This window comes from Budorcas taxicolor, chromosome 11 (assembly GCF_023091745.1).
Source record: "Budorcas taxicolor isolate Tak-1 chromosome 11, Takin1.1, whole genome shotgun sequence".
Lineage (NCBI taxonomy): Eukaryota > Metazoa > Chordata > Mammalia > Artiodactyla > Bovidae > Budorcas > Budorcas taxicolor.
In genome coordinates this window covers 66864705-66887897 of record NC_068920.1, presented here as the reverse complement: position 1 = coordinate 66887897, position 23193 = coordinate 66864705, and positions in this window count along the sequence as shown.

Below are 23193 nucleotides of genomic sequence, written 5' to 3'. Positions count from 1 at the left end.
AAGAAGTGAAAGTGAAGTCACTCAGTCGTGTCCGACTTAGCGAGCCCATGGACTGCAGCCCACCAGGCTCCCCCATCCATGGGATTTTCCAGGCAAGAGTACTGGAGTGGGGTGCCAAAAAAGGCTAATTTCTACTCTGTTCAGAGCCTCTCCTATATCGCCATGGCTTAAAAATAATCAGCTCAAAATATATTCTCCTTAAGCCAAACAGGCACGTTTTGAGATGGTATATTTTTCTCCTCTCCAACCCTGGGACTTAAAACTAGCTTATCATTCTCAATTGAAGTATCGTTTTTAAACACGAAGCGGTAATGTGACAAGGGATGTTTCTAGCTCTGTTTTTTGGGGCAGCTTTGTTGTCTGTTTGGAAATAGGCACAGAGAAACTTAAACTAGAGAGGTGTTTAAAGTCTTTATACAATAACCCTTTGTTGAGATCTCTAAGGAAGGCAGAAACGGTTCCCATCGCAGGCTTCACTAATTTTCATGTTTTATTGTGGAAAAACTCTCTGGTCTCTGCCCATTCTGTTTATGTTTTACCCTTTCACATCAATGATCCAAATCTCTTTCTGATCTTGGGTGATTTCCTTTTGAATGTCCGCCCATCAGTGGGGATCTTACAATTCTTTCTTCTCTACAATATTTGCTTGTTGGTTTTTTGTTTTCCTCTTAAAAAAAAAAAAAATAAGGCATCCTATTAGTAAGCCCAGCCTGGGAGCAAAACATAAATCAACTCTTTTGTTCAGGAACGACTAGGAGTAAGCAGACTTGTCTTTTCACCTGTGAATTCACACAAGGTAGAGGTGATGAGGCGGTAAGTGAATCAGAGCTTCCTGGCCAGAGAAAACAACTGCATGTTTTTCTGCAGAATTTGTGTTATATTTCTGCAGTTTATCCTGTACATGGTAGGGGGCAACATCAGAGAAAGAGAGACAGAGAGAAAAGAAGATGAAGAAGACAAATCATGAGTAGGAGGAGAAGAAAAGGAGGAGAAAGAAAGAAAAAAGAAAGGAAAGGAGGCTAGAGAGGGGGAAGGAAAGAAAGGAAGGAAGAAAAGAAACTGCATCGTGCCCTGCTAATTCTAGCTCACAGTTTCAGCTAAAATAAAAGGCACAGTTATTAAAGCCATCACAGACAGCAGCTCCCTTAAGCTCCCCTCCTTCAAACACCCCGAACAAAACCTAGCACGCCGAGCCATTGGCATGATCAGCACCCGATTCATTCTGGCAGGTCACCGTTGCATGACGCCCTATCTAAAGCCCGTGATTTAAGTGGTCTTTACATCAGGCATTGGGGAAAATACAGAGAGAGGGAGAGAAAGAGGCTTCATCTCTCTGTTTGGTTGGGTCAGGTATAAAAAGGAAAATCCTTCAGCATCCCAATTGGCCCAGTTGGCACTAAGATGGAAAGGGCTCACAGCTGGGACATTCCTCTTCGGGACCTGTGAGCTGGCCTGGCCTGCGATGACAGTCATGCCTCTCACAGTAAAGCCTCCCTGCCTGTGCTCAGCCCTCATTTCCGTGGCTGATTGCCTGTTGCCATGCGGAAGCTGCGTCATTTGATGCATGCTTGTCCTCCTGTCCAGCAGCATCATTTGGACCCCCCAGATATAGCGGTGACAGTCCTATTTCTCTCCTGGGTGTGCTGTCTCTTACTTGCCGGCCAGCTGCCCAGAGGAGACCCACTAATAAAAGACCCACTGCTGCAAGCTGCTGGATTAGTAGCAAGGACCAGCTCTTACTCATTCACTCCCGACTTGTGGTGGGAAGGCATCCTGAAGGAGGGCCAGGGAAGCGTGCCATTGGAGGCTCAGCTTTCATCTGATTTGACTAACTATCAAAAGCATTTATGAGGTTTTGTGTTGCTGTTGTTGTTCTTTAGCTGCTCAATCACGTCCAGCTCTTTCGTAACGCTATGGACTATAGCCCGCCCAGCTCCTCTGTCCATGGGGTTTCCCAGGCAAAAATACTGCAGTGGGTTGTCATCTCCTTCTCCAGGGGACTTTCCCAACTCGGGGATCAAACCTACATCTCCTGCATTGGCAGGTGGATTCTTTATCACTGAACCACCTGAAAAGCCTATTTATTTGGCTAGATTATACCAAACAGATACATTAAAAATTGCTTCTGAGCCAGAGTCATTTTATAATGGCTCAAATCCCTTTCATCAAAGGAGATTCAAACCTAATACAGTTCTTTTATCCTTTTTTTTAAAATGGAGAAATAGATACTATTCTACAGGAAAACTTGCATTGCTTGTGGTTGATATCAATAAAAACATCTGAAGAAAAAGGTGAAAATATTGAGGAGGCTTATATTTGTCAGAATTTTTTCAGTTGCTAGAAACAGACATCCACCTTAAGCAGAAAGGAGGAAGATCTACTCCTGAACTCGAGCATTCTAGGGAATTCAGGTGCGGCATTCTAGGGAATTCAGGTGCGGCATTCTAGGGAATTCAGGTGCGGCAGGATCCAGCGTCTCCAACAAGGTCATGAGTCAGGCTTTCTCTTTCCAGCTCTCTTTCTCCTTCTCTGATTCTGCCTGTCTCTGTAGCTCTTCACTTTGGGCATTATTCTTTCTTAATTCTGACAATTTCTATGTTTATGGGAAGAAAATTTGCTCCTGGCAATCCACTTCCAAGTGAGAAAGAAAGGTGGAGAGAGACAGAGAGGAAAGCAGACAGTTTTCCCCACTTATTCCAGCTGAAAAGAACCATGGAGGATTCTGGTTCACCCATCCTGGGTCTCAAGACTGTCTCCAAACTGCGCAGACAATGGTTTATTAGGATTGCCTGAGCCTGGGTCATAGACCACAGGGTGCAGTTACATACAAGCAGGAGTTTCTCAATGGGATCAAAAGAAGGGTGAGGAAATGTATAGAAATGCATAGACCCCAAGTGTGGTCCACCACAAACCCAGGTCCTGTGTAGGAACAAGAAATAAAACAGGAGGAAAACCATCATTTAGTGACATCATGGCATATGGAAGTCTTAAGTCAACTAACGCTGCATTCAAATACTATTGTGTATTTAGGAAAAAGAGTTAAACTTTGAAGCTCAATTTTAGCATCTGCAAAATGTACCTCACAAGAATGGTGTGAGCTAAGTGACTGGAACATGGAAGATGCTCAATGAAACTTAACCCCTACAGTCACTGAAGTTACCAGGTGTGCCCTGCAACATGTTTACGTGTTTTTACAAACACCCACATTCTTTTAACTTTTCCCTTCCTCTTATTTGCAAACAGCGTATACTGCACCCCAGAGTGGAGCCACGATGCCATCTCCCCACAGCAGCCCACACTGAATGTCAGTCCCTTATCCCTTTCCAGGAGCAAATCTCCCCTTTGATAGCTCTGCTCCTTCTCAGCTACCACTGTGACACAATCAGCTAACTTGCCCCTGCAAGTGTGTGAATAAAGCCCCTGGGGACATCTCATTTTAAGGAACCATTCTTCTTTACACTGCATGCGTGGGTGCATGCTAGGTCACTTCAGCTGTGTCCGGCTCTTTGTGACCCTATGGACCATAGCCCACCAGGCTCCTCTGTCCACGGGATTCTCCAGGCAAGAATACTGGAGTGGTGTGCCATGCTCTCCTCCAGGGGATCTTCCTGACCCAGGGATCAAACCTGCGCCTCTTATGTCTCCTGCATTGTCTGGCAGATTCTTAAAGCACTGTGCCACCAGAGAAGCCCAAGTTCATTCTTTTTAAACCGGGAATAAGAATTGATCTGGGGAACATACTACAGCTTTGGTGTTCTCCTATATGTGTGAATACTTCGTTTGTTTTCGAATTTCCATTCTTACAAACAATGCAACAATAAGTATTCTTTTAACAGGGGAAGGGTTAATTTTAAATTTACACTGGCTCTACTTCTGTGCCTTTAACCCTTTTTTGTTTTTATAAGCATACATAATGGCCTGCCTTGGGGAGATAACCTGAGCTGCCCACCTGTGAAGGACTGCAAGGAAGTGAAACTAACACGTCGCCCAGTCTGAGGCTTGCCGTTCTATTTGCAAGATTGAATAGTCTTTTTACATTGTTTCCTCACCTCCCCTCCTCCCATTTCTGATCCATAAAAGAGCCTGGCAACCAGACCCTGACAAGGTGGTTATTTTGAGGTGCCATCTTCTCAGTCAGCTGGCTTCCCAAGTAAAGGCTCTTTCTCGCCTCAACCCCGTGTCTCTGATTCATTGGCCTGGCATACGTTGAGCAGAGCGCGCACCCTTGGACTCGGTAATATTCTCACACGTGGGTCTTTGTTCACACATGTGAGAATTTCTTTAGGTCAGACCTTAGCCAAACTCTCTCCACAGTGATCTTCACCAGTTTGCGGAGTCGTCAGAAGTGGAGGAGCACTCCCTTCGCCCCGGCATCTTGCCAGTGTTGGCAGACTGTTGGCGCTTTGCCAGCCTGTTGGCTATGCGGCAACATCTCGCCATTTCGTGCGTTTCCCTCACTGCTGTTGAGACTGGGCTTCCCTGTGGGTCTGGGCCATTTCATTTCCTGTCCTGGTTTGGTTTTCCTGTTTATATCACCTTTCTATTTTTTTTCTCTCTCTCTCTCTTTAATATTTAGGATTTCTTTTCATAGTTCAGATATTTACCTTCTGTTATTTTGTGCAAGTAGAACCCGCCTGCCAATGCAGGAGACACAACAGATGTGGGTTCGATCCGTGGGTTGGGAAGATCCCCTGGGGGAGGAAATGGCACCCCACTCCAGTATTCTTGCCTGGGAAATCCCATGGACAGAGGAGCCTGGTGGGCTACAGTCCCTGGGGTTGCAAAGAGTCTGGCACAACCGAGCATACAAACACGGATCTTCTTTGATAGTTAAATTTCTAAAATGTTTCATTTATAAGTCTTCCTCCTGATCAGTAATTTTTAATATACTTTGTAATATAATTTTATATTGTAATGTAATTTTAATTTTAAGGACTTTGGGGAAATTTTCTATGAAAGTCGACTTTTCCTTTGGATGACGTTACAAAGATCAGTAACATTTTCCACCAAGGGTCCTTTGTCCTTTCAATTATGGGTGCTAAAGCTAATCTTCCCAGGGTGCTGCAGGGTGACACATTTGTCCCGCTGTTACAGATGGGGAGACCAGTGCTCAGTTTTGATAAATGATTTGTCCAAGGTCACAATGCTAAGTGACCACCCAGAAGACAGATCCTAGACTGTGTTTCTGTAACTTGAAAGTCAGATGCTTGTCATTCACAAGCTCTTCACTTTGTCTTTTTTTTTTTTTAATTTTTTTATTATTATTTTTTTTAATTTTTTTATTTTTTTAATTTTAAAATCTTTAATTCTTACATGTGTTCCCAAACATGAACCCCCCTCCCACCTCCCTCCCCATAACATCTCTGTGGGTCATCCCCATGCACCAGCCCCAAGCATGCTGTATCCTGCGTCAGACAGACTAGCGATTCAATTCTTACATGATAGTATACATGATAGAATGCCATTCTCCCATATCATCCCACCCTCTCCCTCTCCCTCTGAGTCCAAAAGTCCGTTATACACAGCTGCGTCTTTTTTCCTGTCTTGCATACAGGGTCGTCATTGCCATCTTTCTAAATTCCATATATATGTGTTAGTATACTGTATTGGTGTTTTTCTTTCTGGCTTACTTCACTCTGTATAATCGGCTCCAGTTTCATCCATCTTATCAGAACTGAATCAAATGAATTCTTTTTAACGGCTGAGTAATACTCCATTGTGTATATGTACCACAGCTTTCTTATCCATTCATCTGCTGATGGACATCTAGGTTGTTTCCATGTCCTGGCTATTATAAACAGTGCTGCGATGAACATTGGGGTACATGTGTCTCTTTCAGTTCTGGTTTCCTCGGTGTGTATGCCCAGCAGTGGGATTGCTGGGTCATAAGGGAGTTCTATTTGCAATTTTTTAAGGAATCTCCACACTGTTCTCCATAGTGGCTGTACTAGTTTGCATTCCCACCAACAGTGTAGGAGGGTTCCCTTTTCTCCGCACCCTCTCCAGCATTTATTGCTTGCAGATTTTTGGATCGCAGCCATTCTGACTGGTGTGAAGTGGTACCTCATTGTGGTTTTGATTTGCATTTCTCTGATAATGAGTGATGTTGAGCATCTTTTCATGTGTTTGTTAGCCATCCATATGTCTTCTTTGGAGAAATGTCTATTTAGTTCTTTGGCCCATTTTTTGATTGCGTCGTTTATTTTTCTGGAATTGAGCTGCATAAGTTGCTTGTATATTTTTGAGATTAGTTGTTTGTCAGTTGCTTCATTTGCTATTATTTTCTCCCATTCATAAGGCTGTCTTTTCACCTTGCTGATAGTTTCCTTTGTTGTGCAGAAGCTTTTAATTTTAATTAGATCCCATTTGTTTATTTTTGCTTTTATTTCCAGAATTCTGGGAGGTGGATCATAGAGGATCCTGCTGTGATTTATGTCTGAGAGTGTTTTGCCTATGTTCTCCTCTAGGAGTTTTATAGTTTCTGGTCTTACATTTAGATCTTTAATCCATTTTGAGTTTATTTTTGTGTGCGGTGTTAGAAAGTGATCTAGTTTCATTCTTTTACAAGTGGTTGACCAGTTTTCCCAGCACCACTTGTTAAAGAGATTGTCTTTACTCCATTGTACATTCTTGCCTCCTTTGTCAAAGATAAGGTGTCCATATGTGTGTGGATTTATCTCTGGGCTTTCTATTTTGTTCCATTGATCTATATGTCTGTCTTTGTGCCAGTACCATACTGTTTTGATGACTGTGGCTTTGTAGTAGAGCCTGAAGTCAGGCAAGTTGATTCCTCCAGTTCCATTCTTCTTTCTCAAGATTACTTTGGCAATTCGTGGTTTTTTGTATTTCCATACAAATCTTGAAATTATTTGTTCTAGTTCTGTGAAAAATATGGCTGGTAGCAATTTTCCAAAACTGAACCAGGAAGAAATAGAAAATCTTAACAGACCCATCACAAGCACAGAAATTGAAACTGTAATCAGAAATCTTCCAGGAAACAAAAGCACAGGTCCAGACGGCTTCACAGCTGAATTCTACCAAAAATTTCGAGAAGAGCTAACACCTATCCTCCTCAAACTCTTCCAGAAAATTGCAGAGGAAGGTAAACTTCCAAACTCATTCTATGAGGCCACCATCACCCTAATACCAAAACCTGACAAAGATGTCACAAAAAAAACTACAGGCCAATATCACTGATGAACATAGATGCAAAAATCCTCAACAAAATTCTAGCAATCAGAATCCAACAATACATTAAAAAGATCATACACCATGACCAAGTGGGCTTTATCCCAGGGATGCAAGGATTCTTCAATATCCGCAAATCAATCAATGTAATTCACCACATTAACAAATTGAAAAATAAAAACCATATGATTATCTCAATAGATGCAGAGAAGGCCTTTGACAAAATTCAACATCCATTTATGATAAAAACTCTCCAGAAAGCAGGAATAGAAGGAACATACCTCAACATAATAAAAGCTATATATGACAAACCCACAGCAAACATTATCCTCAATGGTGAAAAATTGAAAGCATTTCCCCTAAAGTCAGGAACAAGACAAGGGTGTCCACTTTCACCGCTACTATTCAACATAGTTCTGGAAGTTTTGGCCACAGCAGTCAGAGCAGAAAAAGAAATAAAAGGAATCCAAATTGGAAAAGAAGAAGTAAAACTCTCACTGTTTGCAGATGACATGATCCTCTACATGGAAAACCCTAAAGACTCCACCAGAAAATTACTAGAGCTCATCAATGAATATAGTAAAGTTGCAGGATATAAAATCAACACACAGAAATCCCTTGCATTCCTATACACTTTGTCTTTTTAAGAGCACTCTCCCATTTGAGCCTATTACTATCTGTGTCAGGAAGACCCCAGATCTGACTTTGCCTCTCACGCTCCTTCCCTCCACCCTTTCTGTCTCCTTTCTTCCCCCAGCACTGATTCACAGAGCTGAGTGAACAGAAGGAAGGGGCTGCCTCCAGCTCCATGCCTCGGGGCAGTGGGGCGGGGGTGAGGGAGGGTGGTGATTCTGGAAAGAGCGCTGGATCAAGAGACCTAGGTGAGGCCTTGGCACCTGAACATTTTATCTTCCTTGTCTGAAAATCTCTGCCAAAGGGAATCTAAGCAGGATCTTTTCTCCTGTCTCCGATTTTCAGCTGAGCCGGAGACGGAGGGGAGAATGTGCTTAGTTCGCCCTAACCTAAGTGCAGACAGTTACAGTCACGGGACCACGGAGAGGCAGGGGTGCTGCAGGGGACGTAGCCTTGTTGCTGGCCAAACTCTTGGCCTCCTCTGCCCACCAAAGCCAGATGAAAAATATGGATACAGAGTTTGGAGGAAATAGAAAGGTGGCTTTCTCAGCCAGCAGAGAGGGGAACACGAAGGCTCGTGCTACAAGAACTGGGCCCCTCCCATGAGGAGTCTAGGGGTGTACATGAGGGCTTGCAGTCAGGTGTTGGTGATGAGGAACAAAGGTGATAGGATCTTGATTTTTTTCTCTTGCATTGTTTCAAAGACAGTCGTAGGCTGGAGTCAGTAACCCAGTAATCGAGGCTGGCAGTTCAGTAGCTCTGGGGCCTACTTTCTGATATGTAACTACAAGGGGAAGGGCTTTGTAAATGTAAACACGAGATACAGGATGTATCACACATAGAGTCCAAGGATAATAGGGGTGAAGTGCAGCCCCTGCAGAGTTGAGGGGCAGAAGAGCAAACTCAGTTACAGACATGGAGAGTTAGGAGCAGTTAAAGTAAAAAAAATAAAAATAAAAAAGCTAGGAACGGTCAGGCCTGTTCAATGTTCTCTTTATCTTCTTTGTTCTTGGGGAAGGGAAAGGAAAAAAACTCCTTTAAAAAAATTTTCTTTTTCCTTTTCACTGCAACAGCCCAACCGCTTTCCTCCCCACTCCCCACCCCAAGGAGCAACCACCCCAAGTCTGAAGATTCTCCATGGGCCACCTCTGCTAAAAGTGTTTGTTTCATGGAAAGAGCCTATTCCTTCTCCACTCTCCTGGTGGGGGAAAGCCCAAGAGAATTGTCCCTGAGTGAACTGTCAGACCCGACTGAGCAACAGAAGCATGAGATGTTTATTGCTTTGTGTCAAATCAATGTTGCAATTCTTCACAGAAACCCTTTGAAACTGAATTTTTTAAAATGCCAGGGCTCCCCCTGCAGGAAACTTAGAGCAACCACCGATGCCTCGAGGGCGGCCTGCACCAGCCCCAGGTTTGAATATGCCCAGGTGTGGGCATATTCCCGCGGCTTGTCTGTCTGCTGTCCTGTGCTTAGGCACTTCAGTCGTGTCTGACTCTTCAGTCGTGTGACCCCATGGACTGTAGCCCGCCAGGCTCCTCTGTCCATGGGATTCTCCAGACAAGAATGCTGGAGTGGGCTGCCATGCCCTCCTCCAGGGGATCTCCCCTACCCAGGAATTGAACTGGGGTCTCATGCGCAGCAGGAGGATTCTTTTCCAGCTGAGCTACCAGGAAAGCCCTTGTCTGTCTGCTGCTGCTGCTGCTAAGTCACCTCAGTCGTATCTGACTCTGTGCGACCCCATAGACGGCAGCCTATTAGGCTCCCCCCGCCCCTGGGATTCTCCAGGCAAGAACACTGGAGTGGGTTGCTATTGTCTGTCTACAGGGGTGTTTAAAGTCAGTTCTGGTCCTTGAGGGCAAACAAGGGAGGTTCACAGAGAGACTGTGCCCCAGTGGCCTGCCAGCTGTGACTGGGGGCGGGGCCGGGGGCTGGGGGTCGCCCTGGGATGGGGACAGCAGTCCTGAGGACAAGTTATTCTCTTCCAGATTCTCCGTCGTCAGCAAAGCGGAACCTTACCGCTATCTGGGGCCACCACCACCCTCCATCCGAGTCAGAGTGTGGATGCTTTCTTTTCACCCTGAATGAGATGGACAGAGCCTGCCTCTCGTTCATTCAGTCGTGTGTGAGGATTTTCCAGCTGACTGATGTTATTCAAGACGGAAAAGATGGAAGCCTCAGAAGGGAATGGTTTTCAAACACGGAGGCCAGGAGTACATGTCCTGCTATTTTCCACCCACCCTAGGAAAGGATTTTGCACTGTTGACTTACTCCAATAAGCAGATTTTTAAAAATTGATTTGTATTGGAGTAGACTTGCTTTACAACGTTGTATACGTTTCTACCGTACAGCAAAATGAATCAATCATACATACACATACATGCCCTCCTGTCCAGACTTCCCCATTCAGGCCACCATGGAGCATTAAATAGAGTTCCCTGTGCTCTACAGTATGTTCCTATTAGTCACCTACTGTATGTGCCAAGTCACTTCAGTCGTGTCCAACTCTGTGCGACCCCATGGATTGTGGCTCGCCAGGCTCCTCTGTCCACGGGATGCTCCAGGCAAGAACACTGGAGCGAGTTGCCACGCCCTCTTCCAGGGGATCTTCCAGACCCAGGGATTGAACTCACATCTCCTGAGGCTTCTGCATTGGCAGACGGACTTTTTTGTTTTTTGTTTTTCTTTTTCTTTGTTTTACTGCCGAGCTACCTGGGAAGCCCTATCTATTGTATACACAGTATCAATAGTGAATATGTGTGAATCCCAATCTCCAGTTCCTTCCATCCCTCTTTCCCGCTTGGTGTTCAAACATTTGTTTTCTATATCTGTGTGTCTATTTCTGCGTTGCAAATAGGATCATCTGTACCACTTCTCTTTTCATACTGTTCATGGGGTTCTCAAGGCAAGAATACTGAAGTGGCTTGCCATTCCCTTCTCCAGTGGACCACATTCTGTCAGGCCTCTCCACCATGACCCGCCTGTCTTGGGTTGCCCCATAGGCATGGCTTGGTTTCATTGAGTTAGACAAGGCTGTGGTCCTAGTGTGATAAGATTGACTAGTTTTCTGTGAGTATGGTTTCAGTGTGTCTGCCCTCTGATGTCCTCTTGCAACACTTACCATTTTACTTGGGTTTCTCTTACCTTGGCGTGGGGTACCTCTTCACGGCTGCTCCAGCAAAGCACAGCCGTTGCTCTTTACCCTAGACGAGGGGTATCTCCTTACCGCCACCGTTCCTGACCTTCAACGCCACCCTTATGGCAGAAAGTGAAGAGGAGCTAAAAAGCCTCTTGATGAAAGTGAAAGAGGAGAGTGAAAAAGTTGGCTTAAAGTTCAACATTCAGAAAACGAAGATCATGGCATCTGGTCCCATCACTTCATGGGAAATAGATGGGGAAACAGTGGAAACAGTATCAGACTTTATTTTTGGGGGCTCCAAAATCACGGCAGATGGTGACTGCAGCCATGAAATTAAAAGACGCTTACTCCTTGGAAGAAAAGTTATGACCAACCTAGATAGCATATTCAAAAGCAGAGACATTACTTTGGCAACAAAGGTCCGTCTAGTCAAGGCTATTATTTTTCCTGTGGTCATGTATGGATGTGAGAGTTGGACTGTGAAGAAAGCTGAGTGCCAAACAATTGATGCTTTTGAACTGTGGTGTTGGAGAAGACTCTTGAGAGTCCCTTGGACTGCAAGGAAATCCAACCAGTCCATTCTGAAGGAGATCAGCCCTGGGATTTCTTTGGAAGGAATGATGCTAAAGCTGAAGCTCCAGTACTTTGGCCACCTCATGCGAAGAGTTGACTGATTGGAAAAGACTCTGATACTGGGAGGGATTGGGGGCAGGGGGAGAAGGGGACGACCCAGGACAAGATGGCTGGATGGCATTACAGACTCGATGGACGTGAGTCTGAGTGAACTCCGGGAGTTGGTGATGGACAGGGAGGCCTGGTGTGCTGTGATTCATGGGGTCGCAAAGAGTCGGATATGACTGAGCGACTGAACTAAACTGAACTGAACTGTACCATTTTTCTAGATTCCACATCTGTGTGTCAATATGTGATATTTTTTTTCTCTTTCTGACTTCATTCTGTACGACAGTCTCTAGGTCCAGCCACATTTCTACGAATGACCCAGCTTCCCAACAAACTGATGTTAATACCTACTCACAAGACCTGTAGCCTCCCCAAGCGTCTCTTCTCAGGAACATCTGTGCCTGTCACCTGTGCTATGCGAAATTAACTCAGAGCAAGTGACATCGGAGCAGGGCAGGGACATCCTCCAATCACAAGCCTCCTCTTAATTTTAGGGGATCACACTCCTCTCAGGGGAGCAGCTCTCCACGGCAGCCCATCTGACTCACCTTGGTCCTCTTCTCTTAAAACCAAAAGCATCGGCCTCTTTCACCTGGGGCTAGGAGGGAAAGGAGAGAACACAATAGAGCTGGGACATGGCTGCTGTGTAAGTAACTTACTCTACCGAGGTGGGTAGCAGGCAGGCTAGATGCCTGGCTGACTCTCCCCGTCGTTTGTTTGGAGCCCTGCACTTCTCCTCGTCTCTGTACTATGGGTTGTCAAGGTTTTAGGATGCAACTAGATGGGGCAGCAAGAGAGCCCACACCCGCAGGAGTGGCCCCGCCACCAAGTCAAGGTACTGCTGGAGACCGTGCCCCCCAGGACCACCAGCGTCAGCGCGCACACGGTCCCACAGGTGCACGCACCAGGGAGACAGACCTGTGCTGGACTGCAAGGAGATCTAGCCGGGCCATTCTGAAGCAGACCAGCCCTGGGATTTCTTTGCAGGGAATGATGCTGAAGCTGAAACTCCAGTAATTTGGCCACCTCATGAGAAGAGTTGACTCATTGGAAAAGACTCTGATGCTGGGAGGGATTGGGGGCAGGAGGAGAAGGGGACGACAGAGGATGAGATGGCTGGATGGCATCACTGACTCGATGGACGTGAATCTGAGTGAACTCTGGGAGTTGGTGATGGACAGGGAGGCCTGGCGTGCTGTGATTCATGGGGTCGCAGAGTTGGACATGACTGAGCGACTGAACTGAACTCCTTTACACAGGTTACACACTTCCTTTACACAGGTTACACACTTCCCCCGCCCCGAGAAGTGTGTAACCTGGCCCTTCAAGACCCCAAATATCCCACCCCATCTTGTTGATCATCTCTTTTGAAGCATACACAAATGTATAAAACAAGAGATTTTCCATTGTTATGACCAAAATAACAATTCAAACATGAGCCTGAAATTCTTCATCTATGAATAAAGATTTCACTCTCTGGTATCTTCAACCAGTATGGTATGAGTCACAACCACAAGCTTTCTGAAGGGGAATTTGGAAGGATGTTTCAGATGTCTTAACTTGGAAATTCTATTTCCAGTCACCTATCCAAGGCAAATCACCAGATGAATGCACCACATTTGCAAAAGCAACAAATTGGAAAAAACCTAAAGACCCTTTTTTTATAATTTTTTAAAAGATTTTTTTATAGACCATTTTAAAAAGTCTTTATTGAATGCGTTACAATATTGCTTTGGTTTTATGTTTTGGATTTTTAGCCATGAGACATGTAGAATCTTAGCTCCCCGACCAGGAATCGAATCCCCTGCGCTGGGAGGTGAAGTCTTAACCACAGGACCACCAGGGAAGTCCCGAAAGATCCTTAAATCAAGGATTAGTTTAAAAATCATAATACTTCCATCCAATGGGATGCTAGTGTTAGTTGCTCAGTTGTGTCCGACTGTTTGCGACCCCATGGACTGTGGCCCTCCAGGCTCCTCTGTCCATGGTATTCCCAAGCAAGAATACTGGAGTGGGTTGCCATTTCCTTCTCCAGGGGATCTTCCTGACCATGGATCAAACCCAGGTCTCCTGAATTGCAGGTAGATTCTTTACTCTCTGAGCAATGAGGGAATTCCTATAGGATGCTAGGCAACCATTAAAACTGGTGGGTGGGGAATATAGTTAATAATCCTGTGTTGTATGTTTGAAAGGTGCCAAGAAAGGAGATCTTGAAAATTCTCATTACAGGAAGAAAAATGGTAACTATGTATGACGAGGGATGTTAACCAGACTTATTGTGGGGACCGTGTCACAATAATACAAATATCAAATCATTATGTCATAACCTGAAACTAGTATAGTTATATGTTGATTATATCTCAACAAAAACCATGTAGTTCTATCTTATTGGATTGTAATTATGTCCACGATATGCTGGCATGCTGATATATTAGTCTGTTATTGGGGAACAATTAGGTACAGATTGTGAGATCAGATCTATGTAAATATTCATATATACACAAAAATATTAGTAAATGTTTTTAATAATTTCATGTTTTTACAAATGTTTCCAATGGGCAAATAATCAGGAAAAGGAAAAGCTCTTTATATTTTTGAAAATAAAAGAAAACCACACGCCTTTTCCCTTAGCTAGAAAAATCTTTTTCTTTTTTCATAGGCAAATTTGCTCAAGTGTCTGAGAGATAGTTGGTTTTTTTTAATCTCCTTTTAACCTACTGGAATGTTCAAACTTATTTTGGAGAAAAGTTTACATATATATAAAAGTAGAGAGAATAATACCATGGGCCCCCATGAACATCGTTCACGGTCATCTTTTTTCACCCATTCTCTAGAGGGTTCCTTCTCTCTCTATGCTGAATTATTTTGAGGCTAATCTCTGACATCCTAGTATTTCATCCATAAATGCTTGATTATATCCCATCCAAAACGCAAGGACTCTTTTGGAAGCATAACAATGCTATTATTATCACATCAAGACATTTAAGGGCAAAGCTACAGTATCATTAAACACTTAGTGATGCATTTCCCTAGGGCCATTTCTTGCAACTGCTTACTCCTGGGTGACCTCTTATATCCTTAACTTCTTCATTTTTAATGTGGAGAAAATATAAGGTCACTGACGGTAGTAAATGAGAGATTATATTAAAGAGGTTAGTATAGGAGTCTGGCACACTGTAAGTGTCCTGAACTTGTAGCGACAGGTGACTTGCCATGTTCCCCACTTTCTTCTCTAGGCATTTGCCCTTATTTTATGAATTTCCTCTTCATATCTTCCGGCCCTTTATCTGGTGGGCATTAAGAATAGCAATCCTTATCTTTCTTATTCTTGCTCACATTTTTTTCAGTTTATTCTATGCTTTTCTATTTTACTTACAATTATGTGGGAAAATACGTCCTTTCTTTCCTTTGTTTGGATCCAATGTAATATATATCTATATTTTTTCAGTGTTTTGTGTTTTTACATTTTTTTATTTGGTTCATATAAACTTTGAGAGTCACTCACTAAATGAGCCCCATAATCTATTTTCACTAAAAAAGCAAAAATATTGGGTTGCTCAAAAGCTCACTCATGTTTTTTCCTGTAAGATGTTATGTAAAACATCGAACAAATGTCTTGGACAACCCATTATAATCACTCTCTGAATTCATGAGCTTATTTTTTATATATGTAAAATCAGGTTTTTCATAAGGTGGAACTACTCTGAACTCAGTCATATACATTAGTTTTGGGTGAACTATATTCACAGTAATACTGATTAGCAGTTGTGTGTAGGACTTCCAGCCCTTTCCATAGATTGCACTTAATATTTACTACTCTCTATCAAGAAAGTATTACCATTACCTGGATTCTAGAGATGGCTCACTGGGCTAATGGAACAGAGAGACTAGCCACCTGGAACCCAGGTTCTCTGCCTCCCAAGCCCCTCTAACACCAGACCAAGGCTCCTTCCTCGCTTGCAAAGTGGAAATCCTTAGGGTGCCTCCTCGCAGCGCTGATGATGAGCCATTATGTACAAAGCATGTAGAAAAATGTCTGAAATGTTGTGAGTGCTCCGTAAATGTTACTTATCGCTGTTATCATTAGTGTGGCAACAAAATTAATAACTGCGAAATAACAGTTATAGTAAAAATGACACCACAGTAAAAATAATATAAATTATTATTGGTGTTGTTTAGTCACTGAGTCATGTCCAACTCTCTTGTGACCCCATGGACTGTAGCCCACCAGGCTCCTCTGTCCATGGGATTTCCCAGGCAAGAATCCTGGAGTGGGGTGCCATGCCCTCTCCAGGGGATCTCTCTGACCCAGAGATGGAACCTGCACCTTATGCATTGCCAGCTGAGCTACCAGGGAAGCCCATGAATTATTGTAACGATGCAAGAATAATAAAAGCCAGCATTCACTGAGGTCTCACTAGGCACCAGTTTTACTGGCTGGTTGTCCTGCAATATTGACACTTGGGGGTTTTTTTTTGTTTTTTGTTTTTTTTTTTTTACAGAGGAAGAAACTAAAACAGAATACGTGACTTGCCTTGAGGGACTAAGAAGTCAGATTTAGCAAATGAACTCAATTAGTAGGTGTGGAGTGTGGTTGGAACCCAGGCAGTATGTGGCGGGGCAATCTTTCAGGAATCACCACCTCAGACCCCTGCCTTGTGGGCATAAAAGCGCAGCCTCCTGGTCCCCGTCACAACTCGTGGACAGATGGCTGCAGGCTTGGAAGCCCGAGGGTTAGAAACTCAGTGGCAGGCTTAGAAAATGGCCCTTTCTCAACCTTTCCCACAGCCTAAGAAGGAGGAGACAAAATGGCCTTAAGGTGGAGACCCCGACAGGCTGCGCGGGCACCTGCGAGGGTAAGGATGCTGCGTTCTCAGTCCGGGATGCTGCAGGCTCCCACACAAGGGGCGCATTCACTTGGATTCGCCAACAGAGGGCGCAGTAGCGCCTCGGGGAGATCTTTGACGTCTCCAAGCTGGGGTGTTAACCTCGGTTCCCCCTGTCTCAAGAGAGGAAATGCTTTTCTCTTTCACAAGATCCTTCACCCACGAGGCTACTTTCTTTCCCTCTTGATGTCATCCTGTTACACAGGCAGGAAGTCCTGTTGGCTCAAGACTTGGCTATAGGGAAGACTTCCACTGCCCTGCGGTCACAGAAGAACAAAGCCCTTTGACCCAGAAGTTATGCAACCCAAGAGGAGCCAGACTCACCGCTTGATACAGCCTGTTGATGGGGGTGAAAGGCGAGAGTGAAAAGGCTGGCTTAAAACTCAACAGTCAAAAACTGAAGATCATGGCATCCAGTCCCATAACTTCATGGCAAATAGGGGGGAAAGGTGGAAACAGGGACAGATTTTACTTTTTTTAGTCCCCGGAACCTCTGCGGACAATGGCTGAAAAGTGAAAGTGTTAGCTGCTCAGTCAGGTCTGACTCTTTGTGGCCCCATGAACTGTAGCCTTGCCAGGCTCCTCTGTCCATAGGCTTCCCCAGGCAAGAATACTGCAGTGGGTTGCCATGCCCTGACCCAGGGATCAAACTCGGACCTCCTGCATTGGCAGGCAAATTCTTCACTGTCTGAGCCACCAGAAAAGCCTTGCGGATGGTGACTGCAGCCATGAAATTAAGTCACTTGCTCCTTGGAAGAAAAGCTATAGTAAACCTTGACAATGTATTAGAAAGCAGAGGTGTGACTTTGCCAACAAAGGTCCGTATAGTCAAAGCTATGGTGTTTCCAGTAGTCATGTATGGATGTGAGTTAGAATATAAAGAAGGCTGAGCACCGAAGAATTGATGCTTTAGAACTGCGATGCTGGAGAAGACGCTTGAGAGTCCCTTGGACAGCAAGATCAAACCAGTCAATCCTAAAGGAAACCAACCCTGAATATTCGTTGGAAGGACTGATGCTGAAGCTGAAGCTTCAGTACTTTGGCCACCTGATGCAAGAGCTAACTCACTGGAAAAGACCCTGATGCTGGGAAAGATTGAGGGCAGGTAGGGGATGAGAGAGGATGAGATGGTTGGGTGGTATCACTGACTCAATGGTCATGAGTTTGAGCAAGCTCTGGGAGATGGTGAAGGACAAGGAAGCCTGGTGTGCTGCAGTCCGTGAGGTCACAGAGTAGGGCACAACTGAGTGACTGAACAACACAGTATTTTGTTGTGGACAGAGGGGGTCAGGGGTGCACAGTCTTCAGGCACAGGCTTTGAGTCCACTGGGACCGCTGGCTCTCACCCCATCCGGCTCTCCTCTGTGGCAGAGCTCAGGTGGGTCTAAGAATCCCACCCCAGCGCCTCCTGCATCAGGGAACTGGAGGCAGGCAGGGAGGAGGAGACAGAGCAAACCACAGCAGGAGCCGCCCCTTGAAACATTTTAGTGCCACCGTTTCAGCTGACGCGAGTGCAGCCCTGTCCCCCACGGCCCCATTCTGCACCTGCATTCAGAAAAGATGCGCTTTCTGCTCTTCCCAGGGGCTGGGAGGTGGGGGCTGGGCAGCCTCCTGGTAAAGACAAGAAAACCACCTGAGGGCCAGTCCTCTGATGAGTCTCCCTGTGGATTCCATTCTCCTGCTCACCCTTCTCCTTCAGTAAAGTCCTGAGGTCCTTGCAGACCAACATCTGCTGTGCTCCTAGGAACAGTCAGATCAGAGCATCAGAGGTGGGGCATGGCAGTTGTTGTTAATAAGACAGCCTCTGATCAAGACAGCTTAAAATGCAAACCTTCCCAAAGCAGTCAAGAAAGGTGGGAAAACTAAACAACCACGTGCCATATTAAAGCAGCTTGTTTATATCCTGCCAAAGAAGCAAAAAGCTAATTGTTGTGTTTTGTCAGACTGTTCCTGAAAGGCGTGGTGTGGGTCTGACTGCTCGATGCCCAAAAGCCAATAAACAGGCCAAGTTGGTGGAAAGGAAAGTTTGCTTTATTTCAGATGCCAGCAACTTGGGGGTAAGGGCAGACATCTGTCCGAAAGCCAACTCCCCCCCGCAGAACTTTTATAGGCTGGGGTTGGGGATACATGCAGAACAGCAGAGTCAGCTTGACAGTCATCTTCAGATTGTCACTGGTGGCCTCACCAGTGTCTTCCTGACTGTTTTAGGTGAAGTTAATCTTCATTTCCAGGGTCCATTTGTTCCCATTTCTCTGAGGCCAGTTCTTGGATTTGTGGCAGCTTATGTCCTCTGTACAATCTTTTCTTCATGTAGTTAACTTCTCCCATCTGGTGTTTTAGTATCTATAAGACAGCTCACAGGATATAGCCGAGAATATTATCTATAGCCCTTGACAAGAAACTAAAGGTCCTGACTGTGCTTAATGACTGCCTCATTATTCACTCTCCTCTGACTGTTTCCCTTTGTTTCTGCGTTCCTCATTTCTCTGATTAAACTTATTCTTTGACTAAAGTTTTCCACGGACAGAGGGGAGGCAGAGGACCTGCTGGGGGAAGGACCATAAGGTCCTGCTCTGTTTCAAGAGTTTGAGTCAATGGTAGACCACAACCAACAGATTATTTAGGGAAAAGCAGACACATTCCTGAAAAATCTACCTAAACAGATTGGCAAATGTGCAGGTTTCGGAATCTGTGTTTCCCTTTACGACTCACAGGCAGGAACTGTACTGGCTTTCTCAATTTTGTGGATTTGATTTTAAAAATTAAGAAGAATAAAAGAGCCTCTGGGGAGAGGTGACTCACGAGGGCAAGAGCCAGGGCTCACAGTCTGCTTCCGCCTTCCTCTAGGAGGAAGAAGAGGAGGGTGAGGTTTCAGTTTGACTGCAACAAACACCAGCATCCCTTAGAAGCTGCCTGGGCTTGGCAGGGGAAGAGGGACAGAGGCACAGAGTTTCCATCCTCCGTCACTCAAGGGCCCCAGGAGAATTCTGTTCGAGACGTGTGGCCTCCAGGACTTCGTCCCAACGTCCTGTAACTTTGAGGGCTCCCCAACCCCCATCATCTATTCCAGATGTTGTGGGCTCGTCATCTGTAGAGAAGCCTCTAAGAAGGAAACCAAGGAGGAATTTTCCACTGTCTGAACTTTGCACACACACACACCCTGGATAAATCAACCACAGGAGTGAGCGTGGAAGGAAAGTTTATAACTGTGAAGTGGGATGGAGCGCTGGGGAAAGGTCAGCTGCCTGGGGCCAGCAGGAAGCCTCTGAGTCACTGTGGGGGGCAGGGGGACGGAGGGGGTGCCAGGAGGCACTGAGGAACCAGCCCTGCCACCCACTCCCTGTTGGTCAGACAGCTCCTCGTCGGACCTCGGAGCGTGCCAAGCACTTTCACGTGTGTGTCTGCGTCTCAGTCTTTTGGGGAAAGACCAGCCCTCTCTGGACTCTTTGTTTGACATGACTCAACCTTGAGGCTGCCCTTTCTCGGGGACAGATGCATGGTGTTCGAGGGGAGAGACCAAAGGAAGTGGGTTTTGTGGGCGACTTAGTCATTACAGGAATGAACCAGAAGCTAGAGGGGTGTAGCACCTGCGTGTCACCTTGACTGACCTCTTCACCTCTCACTGTAAGGGAGCAGGACCCCGTGGGGCCTTCCCCTGCTTCCTCCGCTTGACCTCCTCACTGAAGCACCTGGATGACAGTATTTGGTGCACATTTCCTGAGGTTTTTTGTAGATGAAATAAAAATCTCCCTCTTCAACAAATGGAAAATGTTAACTACTTGACAACCAGCCCCAGGCCTCTTGGAGCCTAAGGACTGATAATGTTTTGTTTTTAAATATTTATTTTTCTGCTCCAGGTTCTAAGTTGCAGTGGCACATGGAATCCAGTTCCCTGACCAGGGATTGAACCCTGGGGCCCGTGCCCTGGGACTGATGATGCTTGTCCCTATGACATCACCTGCTGCCTCACCATCAGCCAATCAGAATCGTGCCCGAGCTGATCACACATCTGTGATCCTCCTCTCTCATCAGGCTTTTAAAAGGATTTTGTTGAAACCCTCAGGGAGTTCGGGGCTTCTTAGGGCACGAGCCACCCATTCTCCTTGCATGGCCCTGAAATACACCTTTCTCTGCCCAGCCTCCGATGTTTCAGCTTTGTTTGACCTCACTGTGCACCAGGCGCATGAACTTGTGTTAACATCACCCCTACCTCCAGGCCAGCTTCTGTCCCCTGAGGTTCGCCCAGGTGACATGGGACCCACCCCCAAGGCCGGGGGACACAGCGCCTTTCACCTCACCAAGCCCAGCCGCTGAAATGGGTGAATACAACCTGCCTTTTTTAACCGTCTGTTTTATGTCCATTGAGTGTGAGCCCTTGTCAGCTGAGTTGCTTCTCTGATGGCTCAGAGTTAAAGAATCCACCTGCAATGCAGGGTTCAATCCCTGAATCAGAGAGAACCCCTGGAGTAGGAAATGGAAACTTGCTTCAGTATTCTTACCAGGGAAATCCCATGGACGGAGGAGCCTGGAGGCTACAGTCCATGGGGTCGCAGAGTCGACAGGACTGAGTGACTGCATACAGCCGCACGCACTTTGTCAGCTGACGAACATTCTCAGCCCTTTACCAGCCAACCTACATTTCAGGGGCAAAGCCAGTCTAACTGAATTATTTGTCTTTCCACCTTTTGCTTTCCTACAATTTCATTAAAAAATAAGTGGAAATTAAAAATGAAAGTGCTGCAGTAATAAAATAGAATTTGAGAATTCTTGGGTATTCACAATGGCAGATATTTCACTTGAGGTTTACACTTTGTGATCTTTAGCAGCTTAGAGATGTGTTCAGCTGCTGCGATAAAATATTAAAGGATGCCCCCAAACTAGTGAAAATGCACACATTAAGGACTGCCCACAGGCCAACCCCCTCCAGCCTCTGTGATGCTTCATCAGGGCCATACTCTAGTCTCCTTGGCTGCTGTAACAAAATGCTATAGACTGGGAGGCTTATAAGCAACACAAATTTATTTCTCAGTGTTCTGGAGGCTGGGAGTCTGAGACCAGGGTGCCAGCATGGCTGAGTGGGGGGGTCCCCCTTCCAGGTGGCAGATTTCTTATATTCTCATGTGGCAGAAGGGGCAAAGGAGCTGTCTGGGGTCTCTTTTATTTTGAGCACTGATTCTATCCATCCAGGCTCCACCCTCAGGACCCAGTCACCTCTCAAAGGCTCCACCTCCTAAAAGCATGACGCCAGGAGTTGCTGTTTTTCAATCGCTCAGTCATGTCCGAGTCTTTGCAAGCCCATGGACTGCAGCACACCAGGCTTCCCTGTCCTTCATTATCTCCTAGAGCTTGCTCAAACTCATGTCCGTTGAGTCGGTGATGCCATCCAACCGGGGCATCCTCTGTCATCCCCTTCTCCTCCTGCCCTCAATCTTTCCCAGCATCAGGATCTTTTCCAATGAGTCAGCTCTTCGAGTTAGGTGGCCAAAGACTGGAGCTTCAGCATCAGTCTTTCCAATGAATATTCAGGGTTGGTTTCCTTTAGGACTGACTGGTTTGATCTCCTTGCTGTCCAAGGGACTCCCAAGAGTCTTCTCCAACACTGTAGTTCAGGTGTTAGCATTCAAATATATGACTTTTGGGGACAGGAACTCTCCAAGCACAGCACCCCACTCCAGTACTTTTGCCTGGAAAATCCCATGGATGGAGAAGCCTGGTGGGCTGCAGTCCATGGGATCTTGAAGAGTCAGACACGGCTGAGCGACTTCACTTTCACTTTTTACTTTCGTGCATTGGAGAAGGAAATGGCAACCCACTCCAGTGTTCTTGCCTGGAGAATCCCAGGGATGGGGGAGCCTGGTGGGCTGCCGTCTATGGGGTCACACAGAGTCGGACACGACTGAAGTGACTTAGCAGCTTAGCAGTTGTCAACCACAGAATAAGAGCCAGACTGTATCTAAGCTCCTCCATGTCAGTGTTTGAAACTACTGATAAGGCTTTATAGTCGATTTTAATGTCGACGACCCTTCTGAGTTGTTCACTCATGAACTGACCTGTGAAGAAGGCAGGTCCCTAGGTGGGTGACTTTGTCTGCTCAGAATGGAGCTCCATCCTCTTGGTGTGGTGACCGTGTCTACCACAGGTGGCTCAGAATTCGGGCTGCCAGAGGCCAACTGGGAAAAATAAGGGCCTCATGACTTGTTTGGGTTGGACAGGCAAAGCAGGAGGCCCACCAGCAGGGGGGATTCATTGGCAACCAGAGTTGGTCCCCACAGGTCTAGGTGACTTCCAAGTTGCTTCCAGTGCCAAGGTGCCCAGACTGCAGCGTCACAACTGTTTATTTGCATGAGAGAAGTGAGAGGGGCTGAGGACAGGGCCCCAGCAGGCTGGTCAGGTGTGGCCTCTGCCAGCCCTCCCCAAGCCCACAGGGTCCCCCTGTGGATCTGACCACCCAGGCTCCCATCTCCAGCCCCATGGGGGTCAGACCATGTGCCAAACCTCCTGACAGCTGAACCACAACTCTCAAACCCTCCAAGGCTCCTCCCCAGGGGCTCAAAGGCTACTCCTCCATGTTCACAAGTCTTCATGAGTGCTCAGAGCCAGCCAGTTAATAAGGGCTTCTCGAGAGGTGCTGTCTTCCCCTAAAGACATAGCTCTGAGCAAAGGCAG